The 7,273-nt window shown below is 33.1% G+C and overlaps 1 long non-coding RNA gene across 3 annotated transcripts; it reads right to left on the minus strand.

Annotated features, from left to right (window-relative positions):
• Positions 1-2,509: 2,509 nt before the first annotated feature.
• On the minus strand, positions 2,510-4,006 carry LOC127148399 (uncharacterized). Of its 3 annotated transcripts, none has more exons than XR_007819364.1 (3): positions 3,788-4,006; positions 3,455-3,576; positions 2,510-2,864 (listed from the first exon to the last, which is right to left on the minus strand). It is a non-coding gene; the product is annotated as an uncharacterized LOC127148399 (long non-coding RNA). The 3 variants fall into 3 exon arrangements; XR_007819362.1 differs by having other exon boundaries at positions 3,455-3,579; XR_007819363.1 differs by having other exon boundaries at positions 3,455-3,657.
• Positions 4,007-7,273: the final 3,267 nt, after the last annotated feature.

Below are 7,273 nucleotides of genomic sequence, written 5' to 3' on the forward strand. Positions count from 1 at the left end.
ATTTTGAGCTTTATATCGCATGAGCTTACTGGGTTTTGTTTTTCTGTTCTACTTCTCTGTTACTTACCACTTTCGTTACTTCATGTTACATTGCCGCTATGTCCACTAAATCTAAGTATGTTTTTCTACAGGGATGGGTTTTGTTTCTTTTTCTAGTTTTTAAGTGATCGATCTGTTCTGCTAAGTGTAATTTTAATTCCAATTCCCAATTTTCTTGGATCTTTTATTTTGTTAACGACTGTTGCTTTGTTTATTTAGTGTTATTTTATAAACTTGGAGTTTCTAATGCAGATTAAATGGATATGTCTAATAGCATTTTAAGTGATTATACTACTTTAACTTCTATTATTCTTTTGCCTCTGCCATTGATTGTTAGTATATTTTGCTGTAATCTTTATTCTTTCCTAAGTTAAGCTTGGTGTAGGAGGGTTCAGTATGGGAGCGGCTACAACGCTTTACTTCTTTGTGCTTCTTTTCAAAGGGGGCTTGATTGTAAGTGTGTGGAGCAATATAGGTTGTTTTGAGATTCAATACTTCTCTTACGCACTTTTCATTCGTTTCTGGGGTTAAAGTGTTACTCACACACTTTTTGAAAACTTTTGGTTGGTTGAGAATCAAAGTGAGTATAGAATCTTTTTGGAATTGTTACGAGACTCGAAGTGACATTTAAACATTTTTTTTTTTGCTGTTTCAAGTGTTAAAGTGTTGCTTTGAAACTTTTTACGTTTGTTTTAAGAGCTTTATATTGATACTGTCATCACTGCTTTATATTCTAAGTGGTTTGATCATGCTGTGGTTGCTTAATGTGTTGATACTTTAAATAGCTAGGTTGTTGGATGGATTTGGGATAGGTCTTGTTGTCACTCTTGTTCATATTTATATTTCAGAAACTGCCACATCAGAAATAAGAGGCTTCAGGCCAAAAAGGTTCCCCAGAGACTTCGTGACATAAAGGATGTTTTAGGTTCATATTTTATTCTTTATTTAATTTCAGTTCTGATTTTCTATGGTCTTTTAGTTGTGCGACTTCTAATAGTGACGATGAGATTGATGCAATCAATGATAGATTTTGCTATAATTATCTTAATCTTTAGCGTTTTAATTTGTCTTCGTTTTTACTCTGGTCATGTGATTTTAGTTTGGTATTCGATTGAGTTAAAGAATTGGGATTGATCTAGTTTATTTTGTTCTTTAGATAGTTTACTTTTGATCCAATATTGTGGGTATAATAATTTTTATGAATACTAATTCATTTATTTTGCATGTCTACAGATTGATACAAGAAAACCATACTCACGGGCCGAGTTAGATGAGGTGCGGGTTGAGTTGGTTGAGTTTTTGGGTTCGTACATATGATTTAGGATTTATTTGTCATCTCTGAAATAGGAAACTTTATTTTTTGTGGTTGATTTTTTGAAATGTTTATATGGAGGGGGAGAGGGAGAGGTGGGGATTGATTGATATACTTTTGGGACTTTGTTGAGGTTTAGAGTTTAGGTGAGTTGTTGATAGGTGAACTGTTCATATGTATTGGTTTTGTAAATGATATATGAATATGATGCAAAGTTTTGGAAATGATATGAATGAATGATGTTTAGTTGTCATTTGATGTATATTTGTCGTTTATATGTAGTTGAATTCTTGGACCAATGAGAGTATAATACAGAAACAATAATATAAATAAATTACAATTAAAAAAATGAAAAATTCTTGACGGTTCGCAAATGTCATGAACAACGAGATTCTTGACGGTTCTAAAATGTCATTAAAAATCACTCTTGACGGTTTCTAAATGTCATGAAAAAGAATACTCTTGACGGGTACAAAATGTCATAAACAACGACTTTCTTGACGGTTATAAAATGTCATGAAAAATGCACTCTTGACGGTTTTCAAATGTCATGAATATTCGCATTCTTGACGGTTTTTGTCATTCATAGTCACATTCTTGACGGTTCTAAACTGTCATTAAAACCTATGCTTGACGGTTCTAAACTGTCATGAAAAATGGAATACTTGACGGTTCTAAACTGTCAACGTTAACAATTCTTGACGTTTTTTACAACTGTCATGAAAAATGCCTTTCTTGACACTGGATTCAACGACGGTTTTAAAACCGTCAAGAATAATCACTCTTGACAGTTTAAAACCGTCAAGAAATCCTATTTTTGTAGTAGTGACATGTGATCTTATGATTTAACTTAATCAAGCTCAACTTAAACTTTACACGTGGCCCATTAAGTAAATTTAAGAAGTTTATGAGAAGTTTCCTTGTTTCATCTCACCAAGTTCCATTTTGTGAAGAACTCTAATCGCCTAACCTTTTAAAAGCTTTGCTGCATAACCTTTTTCACGAACTACCCAATATCTTCTCATGTAGTCCACCCAAAATGCCTGTTTCAGGACTAGCCTAACCTTTTAAAAACCTGGTGTTGTATACTAAAACTAAAGTTTATTCCTTTACATCTCTTGCCTCATGTCTATAAGCATAATGGCTATGCACAAAACATTTACACAAAAAAAGTTATGGCCATTCCCATATGTTAGCCATTTAAAAAATTAACAAGCTGGTATCTAGATATATCTATCATATGTATCGATTCGAGATTGAGAAGATTAAGAAGAAAAAAAAGGAGTAAATAAGGTTTGTAGCTTGGGTCATCACAATCCGACAACAAATAACATGAGAACCTTTTAGAAAGAGCCCAGGGAGAGTACCAAATAAGCAACAACAAGCAAAGCAAGCATCTTCTCCTATAAAAAACATATAAAGGAGAAGTTTTAACCCTATTTGGGCAGCCGCTAATCTCACTGCTTTTCATCTTCATGCTTCAGTGGAGCTTAATCTCATCAGCCTCATCATCCTATTAACAACATCATCATCAAAGAACACTATTAAAATGTTGCAATTTGGACATTAAATGAATTTGGAAAGATTCTATTATGTAATTTCAATGAACTTCAATGTATCGTACAAGTTTTAATGCTCTACCCATCGATTAGATTTACTAATAGATTCTAGTCAATAGCTAACTAGTTCAATGACATCAACATGTGGGGTAAGGAAATCAAACCTCTAGAAGATGATATAAGTTTCATGACAAATAAGCAAAGGTTAAGTAGCTAATTGAGTAACATGTTAGGTCAATGTTAACCATAATGTTTGATTTCAAATTAATGTTACCCGAGTAATAATTAAAGCATTGTCAGTACATTATGGAGTAGTGAATTTATTAATAAGAAGAAACTGTTACATAAGTTTTATAAAGGCAGAGCACTTTAGATTTGGATTCAATCAACATGATAAATTGACAACGAGGCAAGCATAGATTCTAATTTCAATAGTGTTCCTGAGCAGGCAAAAAGCAACGGAATTATAATGTACCAAACATGGTATTGATCATATGAACATTTGATTAACAGTGTACGGTAAAAACTTTTAGAGTTCACTAACCTGTTTCAAATAACTGCAGGCACGATTAGGGAATTCAAAATTTCAAAAATAGAATACAGAGAAGTCAAGTGCTAATCCAAGTCGAATAGAATGTGTATGAGGCAACTTGGCATTTGCAATATCTTCTAAATGAAAAAACAGGTCCGATCAATTCAACGCATCACGAAAATCGCTCAAGCAGAAATCATAAAGTAGGAATGAACCTTTCGATTAGAGAGAGAAACAAAAATTTGCATAATCGCAATCTTAGATAAAGAGTACAAAAACAAAGAAACTAAAAAAAGACGATAAAATAATAGTAAAACATATGGATTGGAAGTAAGAGAAGCATACCTGAGCGGCTTTGTAAGCATTAAGAGTACTTTCAATAGTTTTTTTACATTCAACTGCGATCTTGAACTCGACAAGGTATCTAGGGTAATTACCCTTCATTCTGAGGTAAAAAACCTTAGAATCTCCAGAAGCGACGGATTACAGAGACGTGGTGATTGTTACCTCTGATAGAAATCGGGAAATGCGCATTGGAAAAATTGAATTTACTTTAGATGCATCTAAGAGATTAACATGTATCAATAACTACCATAATTATGCTAAATTAGGGTTAAAGGACAAACTCACCTTTGAAGTCTCTAATTCCTCCCTCAAGATCTTGAATCAAGGACCACCACTAGTATTGACCCCACCCACTATTATGGGGACCACCGCTAGTATTGACCCCCTATTCTAAGGACACCATTAATATTGACTCGCTATTCTCGGGACTTAGAATCGGGCTGTGGAACCCGATAACTGAAGAAATAAGAGAGTTATATGAAAATTAGAGGTGGAGATTTAGGCTGATATATTTTGAAGAGAGTTTTTTTTTTTAATAAGTCAAAATATCAAAATGACAAAAAATTCTTTTTAAAATTTAAAAAGAAGCTATTTATAAGCAAATTAGTGGAATTAATCACTATTCAAATTTCTCTTAGTGTGTTTGGTGTCATCATCATGAGCTTTCATTTAGCCCACTAAGAGTTAGTGGGATTATCCAATAAAATGTTGGATTTTTCCACTAACTTTAGTCAAGGAGCAAAATGGTCATTTGACCATTCTAGACAAAGTCAAAAGTCAACATTTTGACTTTTTACCATATTATTCGTCATGACAAATTCTGACCTCCCGAGCATGAATCTGCATTCATTTTTTCAAAATTTAAATCACATTTGAATATAAAGCTGGTCAATGTTTGACTTTTGAAAGTTAAAAGTCAACATCTTGACGTTTTACAACTTTGACCATTTCCATCAATTTTAGGCTTTCGAATATGAATTCGTATTAATATTATTAATATTTAAATTACATTTAAACGTAAAGCTTTTTTCTCAAAGCTATAACCGACGACTATATCACATATACTTGTCGGTTTCTCTTTTTTTACCTAATTCAAATAATTTGAATTATTCCAACATGTTATTCTAAGTTAATTTCGTATGAGCTAGCAGGAGAACTAAATGGATCTATAGATCATGGACTCCAATGATTCAAGATTAACTAGCTAAATCCTTTTAGACCCAGCTAACTAACATTCGTTAACTAAAGGGTCATTCCACTAAAGTCTTGTAGTTGCACTCCCCTCACTATAAATATATTACTGTCCATCTGATATAACCATGATCAGTAAGTTAATACTTCACAGGCTGTTCGTAACCTCGGTTGGGTCAAAATACAGTTTTATCCTCGAGACTACATCTTGTTCCTTAAGTCATATTGATGCACTATTTAACAATTGGTTTAAGGTTCAACCTATAAACCGAATCCCTCTCAGACTAATGAAAGGGTGGGGCCCCTATTCAAGACTTAGGTTTAGTCCTTAAGGGAACAACCTATCTACTAACCTTAAAGTAGGTAAGAGTGAATTTCGTCTTGCACCTTGTGTCCCTAGTCATTCAGCCAGTCTTACCCCTGAAATGGGAGGCTTGTTGGGCCAGCACCGTTGAGCTGTCCTCACCCATGCAGATCTAAAGATAATACCGTTTGAACAAAAGTTCATAGTTAGCTTAGGATTAAGATTAAGTTACCTAGGTTATCGAAAATTAAAATAGTCAGTTTTATATAGTCAACGGTGTTATAACTTAAAATTGACTATTTCATAGTTCCAGTCTTATGTAAACTCTTTACATAGGATCCCCCACTTCCATTTCTCTAACTGAATGATTTAGGATCACTTCGTTTGTGTTAACTACAAAGCGGGCCGCATTCATAGTGTTCCTAGAATAAGACGTCCAACCTTATTCATCCACTATAGACTGTTTAGGCTATATTCTCAAACTTGATCTAGGTTTTATGTCTCTACACAAAGTTCAAGTCTACACTAGATAGTCTCTGAACCTTAGTTTATTGGATTCAAGATTATATGATTCTATTTTCACTAATAAGTCCTCAATAACCACTTTATTGAACAAAATATAATTTAAATTATAAACTATAAGTTTTAGGACATAAATTTCAACAAACTCCCACTTGGACTAAAGCTTGTAGTGAGATAAAATAATGTTGAAATTAACCATGAGAGAATTACTCATATGAGTACAATAAACATACCAATACAATTAACTAGGGCATACACCCAAATACTCTCCCACTTGTCCTAGTGCACAAACTTCATAGACCTAAACTATTTAGGTGACTTTCAAACACTTTAGTCATGAAGGATTTTGTAAATCAAACAACCATGATTTGCACATTAAGTATCAAGGTTTCTACAAAGTCACTACAATGCACCATTACCTAGATAAGGTAGTACTTTACGCTTCTTCACACTTTATTGCTCCTCCATTTAGAATGAATATTGATTTCGATGTAGACTTTCTAGCACCTTTGAAAATCAAAATTAGTGTATCCAGTAAGAATCAGATCCTTGGCATTATACACAAGCACAAGTCTTTTGATTTCTTAAACTATTTTAGAATATAGTCATCGATGTCTCTTTTGAAATTCTACATTTTATATCTAGACAACGTTTAGTTTATATAAGATGCTTGAGACATTTCTAGTATTCTGTTTTTATGGTTTAGAACAATTTGGATCCTGTGAATATATTGCATATTTCCAAATCTTTCGTTTAATATTGCGTAGCTAGCCATTTCTAGACGTTAGTTACATAAACTACATCATTCATTGCTTGTTTATAAGTTAATGAATCCTCTTAAATTATCATCAAGTATGACAATTTATTTTTTAATAAAACCAGGTAACGATTAGGCTGGTGAATAACCCTCCCACTACCTCGGGGCACTCTCAACTATTGAGAAGGATGTAACTAATCAGATTTCCTAGTTTTATCAATGACTTTATTGGATGAACTAGGTTTATCTATAACGTCCTTGAAAATATTGTTCAATACTAATCTACTACGTGGTTTGATGATTATAAAGCAAACCATGTCCAACAAGGTTCAATTTCTTCTTTCGAACACACCATTTTGCTTAGGCATACTACATGTAGAGAGTTGTGACTGGATTCCATGTTTTATAAAATAGTCTTGAAATCTTAAGTTCACGTACTCTCCACCTTGATTAATTGAAATTTCTTTATAGTTTTACCTTATTGAATCTCAACCTCGGTCTTATATTCTCTGAAAATTTTAAGAGATTCAAACTTGTGATGCAATAGGTAAGCATGACTAAACCATGAATAATCATCAACAAAATTGATGAAATATACATATTGTCCTTGAACTTTGACATTCATTGGTTCACAGAGGTTCGAATGTACGAGCTCTGCAGGTATTTTGGCTCTAAGACCTTTTCAGTAAAAGATCTCTTGGTCATTATTTTG

The sequence above is a fragment of the Cucumis melo genome, chromosome 3 (assembly GCF_025177605.1).
Source record: "Cucumis melo cultivar AY chromosome 3, USDA_Cmelo_AY_1.0, whole genome shotgun sequence".
NCBI classification, from domain to species: domain Eukaryota; kingdom Viridiplantae; phylum Streptophyta; class Magnoliopsida; order Cucurbitales; family Cucurbitaceae; genus Cucumis; species Cucumis melo.